We start from the raw sequence: 19,058 nt of genomic DNA, 5'->3' as shown, positions 1-19,058 counted from the left end.
TATTTATATCTACATATATATACACACACAGTCTTTTTTTTTTTTTTTTTTTTGAGATGAAGTCTTGCTCTGTCACCCAGGCTGGAGTACAACGGCGTGATCTCTGCTCAGTGCAACCTCCGCCTCCCAGGTTCAAGCCATTATCCTGCCTCAGCCTCCCAAGTAGCTGGGATTACAGGTGCGTGCCACCATGCATGGCTAATTTTTGTGTTTTTAGTAGACACCAGGTTTCGCCATGTTGGCCAGTCTGGTCTCGAACTCCCGACCTCTGGTGATCCACCTGCCTTGGCCTCCCAAAGTGCTGGCATTACAGGCATGAGCCACCGCACCTGGCCTACACACAGTCTTTTTTAAGGGTGAAGCTAGGGGCTGGTGTTTCACCAGTAAACACCGATGTACTTAGAGTCTAATAGTATAGTATTCGAACTGCTTTCCATGGTGGCTGAACTAATTTACATTCCCACGAACAGTATATAAATGTTCCCTTTTCTCTGCAGTCTCGTCAGCTTCTGTTATTTTCTGACTTCTTAATAATAGCCATTCTGACTAGTGTGAAATGGTCTAATTGTGGTTTTGATTTGCATTTCTCTGATGATCAGTGATGATGAGCATTTTTTCGTGTTTATTGATCACTTGTATGCCTTCTTTTGAGAAGTGTCTGCTCATTTCCTTTGCCTTTTTTTTTTTTTTTTTTTTTTGAGACAGGGTCTGACTCCATTTCCCAGGCTGGAGTGCAGTGGTGCAATCATGACTCACTACAGCCTTGACCTCCTGAGCTTAACTGATCCTCCCACCTCAGCCTCCTGAGTAGCAGAGACCACAGGCATGCGCCACCATGCCCCAGTGTTTTGTAGAGACAGGGTCTCCTTATGTTGCCCAGGTTTGTCTCAAACTTCTCGCCTGAAGCGATCCTCCTGCCTTGGCCTCCCAAAGTGTTGGGATTAAAGGCATGAGTCATTGCACCCAGCCCTTTGCCCATTTCCGAATGGGGTTATTTGTTTTTTGCTTGCTTATTTGTTTAAGTTCCTTATAAATTCTGGATATCACACCTTTGTCAGATGTATAGTTTGCGAATATTTTCTTCCATTCTGTAAATTATCTGTTTATTCAGTTGATAATTCCTTTTTCTGTGCAGAAGCTCTTTAGTGTAATTAAATCCCATGTATCAATTTTTATTGTTGCACTTGCTTTTGGGGACTTCACCAAAAATTCTTTGCCAAGGCTAGTGTCAACAAGGGTATTTCCTAGATTTTCTTTTAGTATTTTTCTAGTTTTAGGTCCTACATTTAAATCTTTAATCCATCTTGAGATAATTTTTGTATATGGTGAAAGGTAGGAGTCTAGTTTCATTCTTCTGTATATGAGTAGCACCACTTAAAGAACCTGAAACAGAGCTACCATTTGATCCAGCAATCCCATCACTGGGTATATACCCAAAGGAAAATACATCCTACCAAAAAGACACACGCACTTATATGTTTATTGATGCATTATTCACAATAGGAAACACATGGTCTCAACCTAGGTGTCCATCAACAGTGGATTGCATTAAGAAAATATGGTACATATATACCATGGAATACTATGCCGCTATAAAAAAAATCATGTCCTTTGCAGCAAAATGGATGGAGCTGGAGGCCATAATCCTTAGTGAATTAATGCAGAAAACCAAATACAGCATGTTCTCACTTATAAGTGGGAGCTAAACATTGAACATATACAGACATAAAGATGGGAACAACAGACACTGGGGCCTACTAGAGCAGGGAGGGAGGGAGGTGTGGGCTGGAAAAACTACCTGTTTGGCACTATGCTTACTACCTGGGTGACAGAGTCATTCTTACCCTAAACCCCAGCATCATGCAATGTATCTATGCAGATCTGCACATGTACCCCTTGGATCTAAGATAAAAGTTGAAATTTTTTAAAAAAGAGCATAGTCTTAAAGTCAATGTGTTGCTTTCCCCAGAGTGTCTGCTTTTTAAGCAGATCTGCTTTACAGTTTTCTCAGATAGCAGAATAAAAGGTTCTTTACCTTATTAAAGGACTCCTGGGCAGCAGGTACTATAGATGGGGGTTGTGGGTATTTTGGGGATGGAGACTGAATTGATGTGGACCACTTCCCTGCCTGGATTAAGGAGTTAGGAATGTTGAGGCTTGGAGGGCTTTCTTCCTGGAACAAGCTACGGGCTATCTGCACAGCATACTGTGCAAGTAACCTTTTTCGATGGTTTCAACCAGACCAATGAACTTGACACCTTCTTCCCACCTCACACTCCCTGGCCTGCACAGAGTTCTTTTAATCATGCTTTATTCTGGTCTCCTATTCATTGCCTGTCCTGGTTCCACCCTAGTGCTATGCTGTTTCCTGTTTATCTCTCCTGACTTTTCCACACCCTCACCTCTGTAACAGGTGGGGCTGATTTCCCTGGGCTGTGAGCTTTCTTGATTGTTACTGGAGTGTGTGAAAAGAGGACCTCAGATACATCAAATTTTCATTCCTCGGTCTATAACTTGGTGACCTTGGGCAAGCGAGTTAATTTTCTAAACCTCAGTTTCTTCATTTATAAAATGAGATTACAGCCAGGTGCAGTGGGACACTCCTTTAATAATCTCAGCACTTTAGGAGGCCAACAAGACAGGAGGATTGTTTGAGGCTAGGAGTTCAAGATCAGCCTGGGCAACACAGTGAGATCCTGTCTATACAAGAAATTATCTAACAATTAGCTGGGCATGGTGTGCATGCCTGTAGTCCTAGCTCCTTGGGAGGCTGAGACAGGAGGATTACTTGAGTCCAGGAGTTAGAGGCTACAGTCAGCTATGATCACACCACTGCACTTCAACCTGGGCAACATAGTGAGACCTTTAGTCTTAAAAAAAGAAAAAAGGGCTGGGCTCTGTGGCTCACATCTGTTATCCCAGCACTTTGGGAGGTCCAAGGCAGGTGGATTGCTTGAGGCCAGTTGAGACCAGCCTGGGCAACATGGTGAAACCTCATCTCTACAACAAATTAGCCAGATGTGGTGGCAGGCGCCTGTAGCCACAGCTACTTGGGAGGCTGAGGTGGGAGGATCGCTTGAGCCCAGGAGGTTGAGGCTGCAGTGAGCTGTGATCACACCACTGCACTCCAGACTGGACAACAAAGCAAGACTGCATTAAAAAAAAAAAAAAAGAGTAGGAGAGTAGGATTAGTAACATCTGCTCCAAATGTATCGGTAAGGATTGTATATGGGAAATTTTCAAATAATAACAACTAATATACCTGACATTTGTTCATTTTGGTAAATCATTAAAAACAACTCCACAGAGTAGATATTATTATCATCATCCTCCTTATATAGAGGGAGAAAAGGTGTGGAGGAGGGGAGGTAGGAGCATTAAGTAATTTGTCCCAAGTCATCTGGTTTATTCACGTGCCAGAGCTGAGTTTGGGACCCCGCCTGTCAGTCTCCAGATCTCCGGTTTGTAAATACTGTCTTATTGGAAGGGAACACAGGTTCATTTTCTCTTTTCTCTTTGCATGTTGGCTGGCGCTTGCGTCTTGGCTGCTGCCTCACTCACAGTCAGCAGTTCTTTCTGTTGACCCCATTGGAAACCAACATCACAGTACCTGTAGTCCCTGGTGTAGCCTGAGGGCTCGCTTTAATTAAAGTTTGTGGCGCTGGCAGAAAGAAATCTGGCAGGAACCATCTTCTTAAGGATTCTTTCCCAGCCCCACTTGCTTCATTGCACCACAGCAACAATTGCCCATCCTTGCTAATAGGTCTGCTTGCCTGCAGAATGGCCCCCGAGCATCTGGAAAGCAAAAACCAAAGGGCACTGTGGGCTGGCAGCAGATCTTCTCTTCCAGTTTTGACCCAACCCACATATTTGTCACTTAAAAGGAAGAAAACTGGTTTGATGAGTGATTTCCAGGCTTCGGGTTTGTTATCTCTCCTGACAGCTGTTCTCCAGTATTTTGTAGGCCTGTGGAGTGGAAGAGCAAGAAACTTATTTGGTGTAGTCCAAGAAGAAATCACTGGAGGCAAATTTCAGCTCAGTGTAAAGAAGGCTTTTTACTTTTTTCAAACAATGGTGTTTGTTTCCATATGTAGGGAAAATGCTGGATGAGAGGGCATTTTCAGGGTCCCTGAGTTATATAGGACTTTAGGGGTACACCCATCTAACTGCCTGGCCCTTAGGATCAGGACAGCTGGGCTGAAGAGAGGGTTAAATGATATGACTGTGGGTACAGCACCTTGACTAGTGCCCACAGTTGGCAGGTGCTCAGCAAACAGTGTTTATTTAACTGACCTCACAAAGGTCTTATTATGCATCAGACACTATTGTAAGTATTCAGCAAATATTAACCCATTTCATTGTCATGACAGCCTTATGAGGTAGTACTGTTACTGTGTCTGGGTGGAAGAGTGGTTGCAGTGGTTTCTAGCGCTCTGTCCAACTTCGAGATTCTATGACCAGGCTCTTGTGATTGGCACTGCTGATAACAGACCCAGCCAGTCAGCTGGACTGAACTGATGTTTGATGGACTGTTGGATTATATTAGCCACCAGCTGTCTCGACCCTAAGGGCCAGGCATTTAGATAAGTGCACCCCTAAAGTTCTGTACAGTTCAGGGCCCATGAAAATGCCCCTTCATCAAGCATTTCCCCCCATACAGACATGTCCATTAACAAATTTTTCCATTATCCTTGAAAGCATGCTCTGGCTGCTTGGAAAATCATCTCTTCTTCCCCTCCTTCTCATAATCAATTGCTACCAATTGCTATGCCAAAATCCATATTAAGCTGTACATGTATGTGTGTATCTATACACATATATGTGTACATACACACATATTTGAGCAGGAGAGCAACAGAATCTTACCAACAGAATGCCTTGGTAAGTTATTAAAACATAAGTCCAGTCTGATCTCATTCAGACCCTTCCTTATTTACATAGCTATTTTAATGTGCCTGAGATCTATTCATGTCCCCAAAGATCCCTTACTCCCCCTCTGTGAGCCCCTGGTACAGCTAAGTGAATAGGTGAACTGAGGTTTTCCATGACAACTCATTATTTTTTTAAAAAAATTGCTTTATAATAAAAGGTGATAAAAACAAGATTGAGCTAAAAGACAACATAATCAGAAGACAGAAAATGAACACAACATCTAAAGAACCAGATAAGACTGTGAGAGACCAGGTCAGTACAAGCTGATAATTACATTAAAATTGACACAATCTATCTGTTTTTCTCATAAGCTAACATTTTGCCTGGCTGATTTTCTATGAGTAAAGTCAGGAGTTCTTTTTTTGTTGTTACATATATATATTTTAAAACCACAGAAACTCATAGCCTAGAAGGAAGGAGAGAGCAAAAGGAGAACCATTCCTTCTTTTATTCATGTAATTATTCAATAATAATGTATTAAATGTAAATTATGGCTAGTTTGGGGTTCCATAATGTGGAACTCATTTGAAAAACTATGAAAACAACAAAATTGATAAAAGGGTCAAGAAATGGGTGTTGCTAAAAGGCTGCAGAAAGTGGTTGTCTGCTCAAGGAAGAATTGAATTTTTATCAGTCAATACCTTTAATTATATGAAGAGTTATTATTGACCACATTAGTCGTCAATTATTTTTCTTTCCCAGTCAGAGAAAATAAGAAGAAATAGGCTTCCCCTACAGCAAGCAGAGTTTAGAAGCTGTAATGTGACCTCATTATGGAATTGTTGAGTCCATGAGACCAGGCTGTATTAGCAAAGTGCATGGCCTCGGCGTCGTTGAGCAATCAGAAGCTCCGTGCCCTACTTTCTGTAGATCTCCATTACCCACCATGCCCACATACCCTCAGTCTCAGTTCCAGTGAGACAGATTACTGGAGCTACTACAGGCAATTGCCTAATCAGCATTGCTGGGCAGTCTCTGCTGTGAGTACAGCTCTGACTCAACAGCATGCTTCCCAGGCCTGCTGGGGCAGTGGGAAGAGCAGCAAGCTCTGTGTTAGGAAGCCTGGCTTGCAGGTCCTACTCCACATGTTGTTTTCCTTCTTTTGGCCCCAGTTTTCTCATCTGTAAAACGAACAATATTTCCTTCCTTCTTTCTTTCCTTCCTTCCTTCCTTCCTTCCTCTCTGCCTCCCTCCCTCCCTTTCTCTCTTTCTCCTTCCTTCCTTCCTGCCTGCCTGCCTTCCTTCCTTTCTTCCTGTCTTTCTCTCTCTCTCTTCTTTTTTTGAGACACGGTGTCACTCTGTTGCCCAGGCTGGAGTGCAGTGGCACAATCTCAGCTCGCTGCAACCTCTGCTCCCAGCAGCCTCCCAAGTAGCTGGGACTACAGGCGCACCACTATGCCCTGATAATTTTTGTATTTTTTTTTGAGACAGAGTCTCGCTCTGTTACCCAGGCTGGAGTGCAGTGGCACAATCTTGGCTCACCGCAACCTCTGTCTCCTGGATTCAAGCGATTCTGGTGCCTCAGGTTCCCGAGTAGCTGGGATTACAGGCATGCACCACCACACCTGGCTAATTTTTGTGATTTCGGTAGAGACAGGATTTCACTATGTTGGCCCGGCTGGTCTTGAACTCCTGACCTCAAGTGATCTACCCACCTCGGCCTCCCAAAGTGCTGGGATAACAGGCGTGAGTCACCTCACCCGGCCTAATTTTTGTATTTTTAGTAGAGATGGGTTTTTGCCATGTTGCGCAGGCTGGTCTTGAACTCCTGGGCTCAAGCAATCCACCCACCTTGGCCTCCCAAAGTGCTGGGATTACAGGGGTGAGCCACTATGTCTGGCCCAAGTTGGTCTTAATGCTAGTAGCTCTCAAACTACTAAAATTAAAGTGTGATGAGAATCTAAACTTATTTTATTTGGAGGGGGTGCCTATTGAAAATCCAGATTTCTATCCCTTTTCCCACATAAATTTTTGTTTATTTAGCCTGGATGGGGCAAAGAACATGAGATTCTGCATATTAAAAAGTATCTGATAGTGTAAGTTGGTTGAAGGTAAAAATTAAAATAAAAAAAAGAATAAAAAAATATCTGATACAAGTGATCCTGGGCTAGTACATTAGTTTGCTAGGGCTGCCATAACACAATACCATAATAGACTGGGTGGTTTAAGCAACAGAAATTAATTTTTCCACAGTTCTGGAGGCTGGAACTCCAAGATCAAGGTGTCAGAGGATTTAGTTTCTTCTGAGGCCTCTCTCCTTGGCTTATAGATGGGCATCTTCTCACTGTGTCCTCATATGGTCAACTCTCTGTGCATGGGTAATCCTGGTGTCTGTGTGTCTTAATCTCTTCTTATAAGGACACAAGTCAGATTAGATTAAGACCTATCTTAATAGCCTCATTTTAACTTAACCAGCTCTTTGAAGGCCCAATCTCAAATTCTGAGTTACCAAGGTTTAGTAACATATGAATTTGGGGGGACAAAATTTAGCCCCTAACAGTTAAATAATCTCTACAATTCTATGCCCAATGAAAGGTAGATCAAACCTCTCTGCAGACTCAGCTTTGTTTTTGGGTCTTGTTGTAGGACCCTTGTGTTATAGCTAAACTCTTATTTTTATACTTTTTCCATTTCTCTAGCTAAAGCTCCCAGCCCTAATTTGGTGACATCTGGTCTTAGTCTCCCGGTTCTAATTAGCATTGCCACCCTATCTAAAGTGCCTACCACCTCATTCATGCCCACCCCATCCTACCCCTCTACCTTCTCATTTCTGCATTGATTCAGATCTGTTATTGACTTGTTTATTGGTTTACTTGTTTCCTGTCTTTCTGCCCTACTAGACTATAAATTCCATAGATCAGCCATGAAATGTTTTGTTCCTAGCACCATGAACAGTGCCTGGCATACAGTAGGCACTCATTAAATATTGATGCATGAATAAATGAATGAATGAGTGATGAGTTGAGATGACCTTTAAGGTCTGTATCTGTTCCAACCTAGGATTCAATTGCCTTTTCCTTCTTTATTCTTCCACAGGGATGGTATTTAAGAGACTTCCCCCAGCCAGAGGGAATAAGATATGTAGAATACTGAACCACACTGATATCTATCTAGAGACCTGGGAGAGGTGAAAATTCTGCTCATTTATTGTCCTACAAATGTCTTAATCACCAATGCGTTAACAGTGCCCTGGACCTAGAGTGTCTGGACTGTACTGCAGAGATAGGTTGATTACAAAGAAAGGCAGTAAATCAGCCAAGGCCAAATGTCACACACCACAATGACATTGACAGTCCAGCAGATGATCTGCTTTGGCCCACAGCTGAAGTCTGGGTGTGATCGTCAGTCTTCTTGCAGATGGTCAGAAACTCCTATTTATGAACTTTGGCCTGAGACATTTGCTAGCATAGCATAAGCAGTTAGGCTTTTTCAGCTATGAAATTCCTTTAGGTTGATGAAAGATGCTAGCACGTGTCAATAAAGGTGGCAATAATAGTGCAATATAAGTAATAATAATAAATGAAAAAAATGTTAATAATAGTTTAAACAGGTAAAGTCTGAGGTGCACTAAAAATAGGTTAATTATAATCTTTGATTGGGTTGGCTCTACATACATGAATAAAATATCTTGGAAGTCGTAACCAGAGAAATCAAGAGAAAGAAATAAAAGGCATTGAATAGGAAAAGAAGAACTCAAAATATCTCTCTTCACTGATGATATGATTGGCTACCTAGAAAACCCTGAAGACTCTGACAGAAGGCTTCTGGAACTGACTTCAGTAAAGTTTTGGGATACAAAATCAATGTACAAAACTCAATAGCATTTCTATACAGAAATGATGCTCAAGCCGAGAGCCAAATTAAGAACACAATCCTATTTACAATAGCCACACACACATGCACAAATACCTGGGAGTACATCTAACCAAGGAAGTGAAAGATTTCTACAAAAGTTACAAAACACTGCTGAAAGAAATGTAAATGACATAAACAAATGAAAAAACATTTCATGCTCATGGATTGGAAGAATTGATATCATTAAAATGGCCATAGTGCCCAAAGCAATCTATAGATTCAATGTCATTCCTATCAAACTATCAATGTCATTTTTGACAGAACTAGAAAAAACTATTCTGAAACTCATATGGAACCAAAAAAAATAGCCCAAATAGCCAAAGCAATCTTAAGCAAAAGGAACAAAGCCAGAAGCATCACATTGCCTAACTTCAAACTATACTATAAGGCTACAGTAACTGAAACAGCCTGGTACTGTTACAAAAACACACACATAGGTCACTGGAACAGGATAGAAAACCCAGAAATAAAGCCATATGCCTACAGCCATGTGTTCTTCATTAAAGATGACAAAAATAGGCAATGTGGAAGGGACTCCCCATTCAATAAATAATGCTGGTATAGCTGGCTGGATGTCTGTAGAAGAATGAAACTGAACCCCTAGCTTTCATCATATACAAAAGATGAATTGGCCAGGCATGGTGGCTCATGCCTGTAAACCCAGCACTTTGGGAGGCCGAGGCGGGCAGATCACGAGGTGAGGAGATCGAGACCATCCTGGCTAACACAGTGAAACCCTGTCTCTACTAAAAGTACAAAAAATTAGCCAGGCGTGGTGGCGGGTGCCTGTAGTCCCAACTACTCGGGAGGCTGAGCCAGGAGAATGGCATGAACCTGGGAGGCGGAGCTTGCAGTGAGCCGAGATAGGCCACTGCACTCCGGCCTGGGAAACAGTGCAAGACTCTGTCTCAAAAAAAAAAAAGAAAAAAAAGATGAATTAAAGGTTTAAATGTGAGACCTCAAACTTCAAGAATCCTAGAAGAAAACCTCAGAAAGACCCTGTGGATGTTGGCCTTGGGAAAGAACTTATGACGAAATCCTCAAAAGTAATTGCAACAGAAGCACAAATTCACAAGTGGGATTTAATGAAACTGAAGAGTTTCTGCACAGCAAAAGAAACTATCGTCAGAGGAAACAGAAACCCTACAGAATGGGTGAAAATATTCACAAACTACACATCTGTCAAAGATCTAATATCCATAAGCTATAAAGAACTTAAGCAATTCAACAAGCAAAAAACAAATAACCCCGTTAAAGAGTGGGCAAAAGACAGGAACATCTCAAAGAAGACATACAGGCAGCTAACAAACATGAAAAAATGCTCAACATCACTGATCATCAGAGAAATGCAAATCAAAACCAAAATGAGATACCATCTCACACCAGTCAGAATGGCCATTATTAAAACGTCATAAACGACAGAAGCTGGTGAAGCTGCAGATAAAAGAGAACACTTATACACTGTGAAGGAATGTAAATTAACCCAGCCAATGTGGAAAGCAGTTTGGAGATTTCTCAAAGAACTTAAAACAGAACTACCATTCAACTCAGAAATCCCATTACTAGGTATATACTCTAAGGAAAATAAATCATTCTACCAAAAGACACATGTACTTGTATGTTCATTGCAGTACTATTCACAATAGTAAACACATGGAATGAGCCCAGGTGTCCATCAAAGGTGGACTGGATAAAGAAAATGTGGTACATGTACACTATAGAATACTATGCAGCCATAAAAAGGAAGAACAAACTAATGCCTTTGGCAGCAACATGGATGCGTCTGGATGCCATAATCCAAAGGAACAGAAAACCAAATACTGCATGTTCTCACTTATAAGTGGGTGCTGAACATTGGGTATTCATAGACATAAAGAGGGCAACAATAGACACTGGAGGCTAAAAGAGGGGAGAGGTTAAAGAGGGCAAGTGTTGAAAAACTACCTATTGGGTACTATGCTCACTACATGGGTGATGCGATCATTCATACCCCAAACCTCAGCATCACACAATATATCTACGTAACAATTCTGCACATTTGCCCCGAATCTAAAATAAAAGTTGAAATTATATGAAATATAAATAAATAAATATGCTTAGGTGGAAAAAATCAAATATTTTATAGCTACATGAGGTAGTATTTTTAGATAGCTCTCATGTATATCCTCACCGAAGGCCTTAATTCCAGGCTGAGTTGATTGCTTTTTCCTATATTTATTAAATTTGAGAGGAAATATTTGTTTCTACATCTGTTTCCTCTACTAAAGCAGTGGTTCCTTGAGAGCAATGATCTTATTTATTTCTGTATCTTCTGCACCCGCTACATGGCCCTCAAAATTTGTTTATTGGATGAACAACTATCAAGGAGATTTAAATGTTATTGACTAGTAAACATTGCCCAAATGTTTTAAGGCAGATTAGACTGAGACTCATTAATTACTGCTACCATCATTCTAATATATCTTGCTCTCAATTATATTATTTATAGAATTTTTAAAAACTGGTTTTTAGTTTAAGGTCAACATTTATTAGAATGGGGAGAGCTAAGCATGTTTTCAGGAAGGAAAGAAACCAGGAGAATGATACTTGCATGGCCCTCCTCTGGGAATGCAAAATGACTTTCAAATTATCCCAAGTCAGACATAATCAAGAAAGTAAATATATTGAAGGAGAGCCAAATATCCGTGACCCAATGCAAAGCATTTAAAAAATCATCTTGTGCTGCAGATTACACACATTGTTGCTCCCCTCAATAGTGTATGTAATAGTAAATTGGCTCTAATTATTAATACCAATAATACTATTCACTGAGAAATCAGTTTATAATAGAGGATTATTCAGCTACCAAGCTCCTGGGGCTATAGTTAAGCACCTGCCAGAGAGGCAGTCATGAGGGGTTATTACTATTAATTATCTGTCCAATTATTTCTCCCTTAGGAACAGCAACAGTATACTTGCCACATCTAAGGAGGGGAGGAGGGGCCCATCTGTGCTCACCCCACTGCTTCAGGGTCCTTCTAACAAAGAGATTGTGCTGCGGTGGCCCCAAGAACCTTCCAGCAGGTAACACGGGTCCTTAAGAAGCCTTCAGAGCTGCATCAAAGTGCAGCAGGGGAGACTACAATGTGTTGTTCCCCTCTTCCTCTGTCACTTTCCATTCTCCCAGCTCCCTTCCTTCCAAACCTGCTCTTTTCTGCCCATTCTCAGGAAAACCTTCCCTCATCTCTACCACTCTCTCAAGCTAATCTTTTCCATTGTGCTCTCAAGCAAACTTTTTTCTTTGAGATAGCTTGGGAAAATGATGAAAGGGCAGTGGTGAAGCATCCTTAAGTAGAATGGGGCTTTTAAAAAAAGTTGTAAAATACACATACAATTTACCACTTAAACCAGTTAAAAGTGTGCAATTTAGTGGCATTTAGTACATTCACAGTGTTGTAAAACCATCACCACTATGCAGCTTCAGAACATTTCCATGGACCCAAAAAGAAACCTGCATCAGTTAAGCAGCCACTCCCCTTCCCTCCTCCCACTCAACACCTAGCAATGACTAATCCACTTGTCTGTAAGGATTTGCATTTTCTGAATATTTTATATTCAGTATGTGACCTTTTGTGACTAGCTTCTTTCACTTAGAGAGGTTTATCCACTTTGTAACACACATCAGTTCTTCATTCTTTTTTATGACTGAATAATATTCCATTATATGGATATACCATATTTTGTTGATCAGTTAATGGACATTTAGGTTGTTTCCACCAAATTTAGGTTGTTTTAAGGATAGATTCTATGCAATATCTCCATATCCTTAATCTATTGAGATTTGGCTTCTTCTCTAACAAGGGTAACAATCAGTAATGATGACAGCCCATGGTTATGGGAGAGTTTGCCCTGTTCTGGACATCATACAGAATATTTTGCAAGCATAATCCCATTTAATCCTGATAAGGGCAGAAGCTTGTGTAGTTTGCTTTCACACCAGCATCCCAGCAGAGGGGCCAGGGCTAAAATCTAATCCAGACTTCATTGGTTCAGCTGAGCCCCTTGCTCACGTTGTATTTGTCCTGAGAGGAAGGCACTGGGCTCTAGTGTGCCCAAAAGCAGCTCTATTAACGGCTCTTTGAGGTAAACATTATCATTATTCTCAACTTGTATTTAAGGAAAGTGAAAGTGAGAATTAGAGAGTTTCCGTAACTTATTCAAGATCACACATCTAACAAAGGGGAGGAATCCTGGGCTTGAAGCCAGATCTGGGTCCAAATTATTAGCCACTGCCCTATTCTAGGATAATGTTGGGATGGACATCAGTGGCCTCCTTTCTTCTTCCAAGATTTTCTTTTACCATAATCCAAAGTTAAAGATATATCTTACTCTGTGACCCAGAACATAATACACATATATAACAGAGAAAAATTTCATGGAACTACACTTAACCTTAGTACCTGCAATACACTTTTCTATTCTATTTAATTTTTTAAAAGAAATACTGGTCAGGCTCTACTAAATTGGTTTCTAACAGGCTGTTGCCCACAGTTTAAAAACCACTGTTGAAATCTATTTTTTTTTTCAGTCTTTATTTTACTCGACCTTTTCGTGGTAGTTGACACTTAGATAAGATTCTGTTATCTTGAAACTCAATCTCTTTGCAGATCACCCTTTCATGGGCTTCAGAACACATTTCCAGCTTTCTTTCTGCACCTCGACCAACATGTCTTGTATGGCCTGGTGCAGTGGCTCATGCCTGTAATCCCAGCATTTTGGGAGGCTGCGGTGGGTGGATCACTTGGAGTCAAGAGTTCAAGACCAGCCTGGCCAACATGGCGAAACCCCATGTCTACTAAAAATACAAAAATTAGCCAGGTGTGGTGGTGGGCACCTGTAATCCCAGCTACTTGGGAGGCTGAGGCGGGAGAATCGCTTGAGCTCAGGAGGCGGAAGTTGCAGTAAGCTGAGATCATGCCATTGCACTCCAGCCTGGGCGACAAAGTGAAACTCTATCTCAAAAAAAAAAAAAAAAAAAAAAAAAGTCTTGTATGTACTTCCTGCCTCCTTCTCCATCCTTTTAAAGCTGCTCTTTCTCCACTGCTCCCCAGCTCACTTTGATGCCTTCTCTACCTTCCCAGTCTCCTGAAATATATAAAGAACTCTTCCAACCAAGAGTTGAATAGAGTTCAACCAAGATTAAATAGACATTTTTTTCTTTTTTAGAGACAGGGTCTCAGTTTGTCACCCAGGCTGGAGTGCAGTGGCATGATCATAGCACACTGCAGCCTCAAACTCTTAGGATCAAGTGATCTTCCCCCCTCAGCCTCCCAAAAACAAAGCTGGGACTACAGGCATATGCCATCACATTAAGATAATTTTTTTTTTTTTTTGGTAGAGACAGGGTGTTGTTATGTTACCCGGGCTGGTCTCAAACTTCTGGTTGCAAGCAGTCTTCCCACATTAGCCTCCCAAAACACTGGAATTACAGGCATGAGCCACTGCACCCAGCCTGAATAGACAATTTTTAAAAGAATATGTACAAATGGACAAGCACATGAATAGATGGTCAACACCGTTAGTCATCAGACAAATAAAAATTAAATTCACAATGAGACACCATTATACACCCACAAGAATGTCTAAAACTTAAAAGACTGACAAGCAAGTGTTGGCAAGGATATGGAGAAACTGGAGCTTGCATGTATTGCTGATGGGAATATAAAATGGTACAGCCACTTTGGAGACTGATTGACGGTTTCTTGTACAGTTCACTTCACACTTACCATGTGCTTTAGCAATTTCACTCCTAGCTATTTCCCTCATGAGAAATAAAAACATATGTCCACGCAAAGACTTGTACATAAATGTTCGTAGCAGCTTCATTTATTTATTTATTTTGAGGCAAGGTCTTGCTCTTTCTCCCACGCTGGAGTGCAGTTCTGTGATCTCAGCTTACTGCAACCTCTGCCTCCCGGGTTCAAGTGACTCTTATGACTCAGCCTCCTGAGTAGCTGGGATTACAGGCATGCAGCACCATGTCTGGCTAATTTTTCTATTTTTAGTAGAGATGGGATTTCACCATGTTGGCCAGGCTGGTCTCCAACTCCTGGCCTCAATTGATCTGCCTGACTCGGCCTCACAAAGTGCTGGGATTACAGGCATGAGCCACCACATCCAGCCTCATAGCAGCTTTATTTGTAATAGCCCCATATTGGAACCAACTCAAACATCCATCAGCAGGTGAATAAATAAACTAAACATGGTATATCCACAAAAGGGAACATTACTTGGCAATACAAAAGGACAAACTACTGATAAAGACCAAAAAATTGATGAATTTCAAAAATGTTATGCAGACATAATATTTTAACATAAAGGAAGGCAGACAAAAGGGTTCATACTGTACAATTCTATTTTTATGAAATTTTTATGAAATTTCAGAAAAGAAAAAAACTAAGTTATAATGACAGAAAACACATTAGTGGCTGTCTGGATTTGGCAGAGTCAGAGAGTGGTTTACTGACTATAGAAGTCCTAGGATAACTTTTTGGATGATGGAAATATTCTATATCTTGGTTGTTCCTACATGAGTATATACATTTGCCCAAACTTACTGAACTGTATACTTAAAATAGGTGCATTTTTATTTTATGTAAAGTATATCTTTATAAAATTGTTTTATCTGGCCAACCGGGATTTTAAAATGTGTTCAACTTCCTCCTTTTTGTTACTCCCTACAACTAATCAATTGTGAAATCTGCTTACTCGACTTCAAACATTTATCTCCAATGAGTTTCTCTTGTCACCCTCTCAACTGCTCAGTATTAGTTTAGGTCCCCAGCCCCTCTCCACTGTACCAGTCTCAGAACCTCTGGTCTTGCTCCCCTCCCCTACTCAACTCCAGCCAACATTTTCCTTCTCACCACTTCTATTCATACTCCCTTAATGAAATACTTCCATTGGCTGCCCTTTGTCCATAGGTTGAGATACAGATTCCTTCCTTCAACAAATACTTGTTGGAAAGAGGCAGGCATTTGGCACATCGAGAAGAACCATTTCATAAATTGGTCCCTTGTCATCGTTAGTTACATTGAATTTTCACAACTCCTTATCTCTTATATGCTGTCCCTGTCACTGGTTTTACCTTTCTGTCTCTCTCTTCCCATTTATTTCTTAAGGTCTAGCTGAGATATTTCCTTGTCTATGAAGATTTTACCAAGGACCCTGGCAGACATAGGGATCTCAGAACCTTTTATGTAACCCTAACATAGCATTGGTTGGTTATTGCTTCATTGTGTCTGTGAAGTCTGTTTCCTTTGTAGACTGTGTATGATTTGATGTTACGGACTCTGCCATGGTCATCCCTCTGCCTCTAACAACTAATATGTTGGGGCTTAAAAAATCTTTATTGAATTACAGGAATCAGACACATACATTGGCCATATTTCTATTGACGATGAAGTTAGCAATATAAATCCTCCTGTTAGAATTGTTTTCCTCTCCTATACTCCCATATCTTTTATCAATGCCTCTCTTGTATCACTTATTATTCTTCCACTAGATTGTGAACTTAAATTTTTTTTGAAATATTTTAAGCACCTAGAATAGTACTGTATAGGGAATAATAAAAAAAAACCTCCTAGGTACTCTCATTTTTGTCAAATCTTAGCATTTTTGCTTTGTTTCAGATGTTTTAAAAAAGTAAATGTAACATTTGTTTATACAGTGGAAGCCTCCTGGCACCCTTTCCCAATGCCATTCCCTTCCTCCGTTTTGAAGGCAATCACTCTCCTAAGTTTGGTGTTTTTCATTTATTTGCATATTTTTATACCATGTATGTATGAATTCATAAACAATTCATGGTATTGCTTTACATATTTTAAAACTTTATACAAATAATATAATGCCGCAGATATTCTGCAATTTGATTTTTGTTTTGGCTCAACATTGTATTTTTAGATTTATCCATGTTGATAGTTGTAACTATAATTTTTTTAAAATTTCAAGTTCCGGGGTATATATGCAGGATGTGCAAGTTTGTTATATAGGTAAATGTGTGCCATGGTGGTTTGCTTCACCTATCAATCGATCACCTAGGTATTAAGCCCAGCATGCATTAGCTATTTTACCTGATGTTCTTCCTCCCCCATCCCTCCACCAACAGGCCCCTGTGTGTGTTGTTCCCCTCCCTGTGTCCATGTGTTCACATTGACTTGTAACTATAATTTAATGAGTAAGTTACAGCATGTATGCATACATGAATATTCAACTAGATGTAGTCTGACTCTGTAAGCAGAGAACATGTTATGTAACGCAGTCAGGATTATTATAATTTGCCTGTCATAATACACGACATTCCTTTTTTTGGCTACTGTGCAGAAGACCATGCCACAATACAGTACAGGTGTCCCTGAAGTGACAATTCACTAAGAATCAGGGCTGGAAAACATTTTTAATAAGCTAGAGAGATGGACCAAATCTATGAATTTGAAATTTTACACGGACAAATGTAAAACATGGCATTTGGGTACAAAAAAGTTCAATGGTACAAATATAGGATGGGAGAGACGTGGCTTGGAAGCAGAACATGGGCCAGCCTCAGTGGCTCATGCCTGGAATCTCAGCACTTCAGGAGACTGAGGCAGGAGGCTTGTTTGAGGCCAGAAATTCGAGCCTGCAGTGAGCCATGATTGCCCCACTGCAATCCAGCCTGGGTGACAGAGTGACATTCTGTCTCTAAAATAAAATAAAATAAAAAAGAAGCAGAACATGAACAGAAAGTGGACAAGTTGCCAAGGATGGGAAAGGAAGCGCCCGTGGTGAGCCACTGGGATGGTGTCTCTAGAACCAAGATGTTGGGCTGTAGAGTGCACTCCTCCAGGCTGCTTGGACTACATCTGGGAGAGAGCATTCAGTTTCTGAGTGTGGAGCTTGTTTAGAGGAAAGTAATGAGAATGGTAGAAGAAAAAGGTAATGGTTCACTTCAAGAAGGGAGGCTGAGGCCAGCGGGATCGTGATAGTTGATTTCCGTGACTGGAAGGGAATTCTCTGTGGCCCCAAAAGATATTGGACCAATCTTGCTCCTCTTCCTGAATTCCTTCCTCAGCAGCACATCCACTCTGTCCCACAAGCTGGAAGCCTGGGAGGGGTCCTCAACTCTCACTTATGTTCTTCTCTCCTACCTACCTGATGGTTTTTAAGTCCTGTGAGATCCACATTCTAAACATCATCTTACTTCACTCAGCAGCCTTTCTACAGTTCCTCCTACCATGAAAACTCTCTTCTGTTGATTTTGTGTGTTGCACGTTTCCCAAGTTTCCCCCTACATTTAAGAATGCCAGGGCATGAGCAGATTTTTGGAGCTTGAAGCGTTTTTATTTTGGGGGGCTATCTTTAAAGGAATACAGAATTATAAATAAAAGACCTTAGATGGGATTCATACAAGGTAGAAAATTATTTCGCAGCAAATCCACCTCAGGCTTTCTCTCTTTTCTTTCTTTCTTTCTTTTTTTTTTTTTAATGTCCATCTTCTTTTCCAGTGCCATGGGGTGGAATTCCTAAAGACACATAAAAGCCCTTTTCTCTTTAATGCTATATACTCCCCTGGCTTTGAAGATTTCCTTCCCATCTTACGTGGCCATGACTGAATGATGACTCCCGAGTCTGTATCTCAAGCTCTGGCCTCTCTGTCTTGTGCTTAGACAGTCATCTCCACTTGGGTATTGCAAAGGCACTACAAACTTCCTGTGGCTTAGGCTGAATCATTCATTATCTTTCCCCTCACCTTCTGGTCCCTTTGTAGGGCTCTCATGTCACCAAATGACATCAGCATCTACCCAGTTCCAAAAGCTGGGCACCTGGGCACCATCCTTAACACCTCATCCTCCCCCATGCTTATATCCAACTTATCTTCAGCCTTGTCACATTTACCTTAAATACCCCTTCTCATCATCTTCATTGTCACCATCCCTGGCCAAGGTAATGTCACATCTTGGCTGGACCACCACAATAGTCTTCTTCCTTTTTTTTTTTTCCTTAAAGGTGTTACTGTTAAAGTCTTAATCTTTTAGTGACATTTTGGGTTCACAGCAAAATTGAGAGGAAGGTACAGGGAGTTCCCATATACCCCCAGTCCTTATACATGCACATCCTTCCCATTATCAACATCCCCCACCGGAGTGCTACGTTCGTTATAAATGACAAACCTACAATTGACTGATAATCTCCCAAGGTACATATTTACATTAGGATTTGTCCTTGCTGTGGTACATTCTACAGTTTGATTGATA

General features: G+C 40.9%; 1 protein-coding gene across 9 annotated transcripts in view; it reads left to right on the top strand.

Annotated features, from left to right (window-relative positions):
• The window catches only part of SMCO4 (single-pass membrane protein with coiled-coil domains 4), a 146,894-nt gene that overhangs the window by 26,622 nt on the left and 101,214 nt on the right, over window positions 1-19,058 (top strand). For 5 of the 9 annotated variants that reach the window (XR_010127619.1, XR_010127617.1, XR_010127613.1 and 2 more), the window contains one exon: window positions 11,725-11,850. The exons of 1 other annotated variant lie outside the window; for it this stretch is intronic. The gene's annotated coding sequence lies outside the window, so the exon portion shown is untranslated. Of the gene's footprint in view, window positions 1-56; window positions 179-5,089; window positions 5,185-11,724; window positions 11,851-19,058 lie in introns of all 9 variants that reach the window. 3 more of the 9 variants (XR_010127618.1, XR_010127614.1, XR_010127616.1) reach the window with 2 other exon arrangements.

This window comes from Pongo pygmaeus, chromosome 9, assembly GCF_028885625.2.
Source record: "Pongo pygmaeus isolate AG05252 chromosome 9, NHGRI_mPonPyg2-v2.0_pri, whole genome shotgun sequence".
Lineage (NCBI taxonomy): Eukaryota > Metazoa > Chordata > Mammalia > Primates > Hominidae > Pongo > Pongo pygmaeus.
The sequence above is the reverse complement of the archived record's forward strand: the minus strand, read 5'-3'. Positions and strand labels throughout refer to the sequence as shown.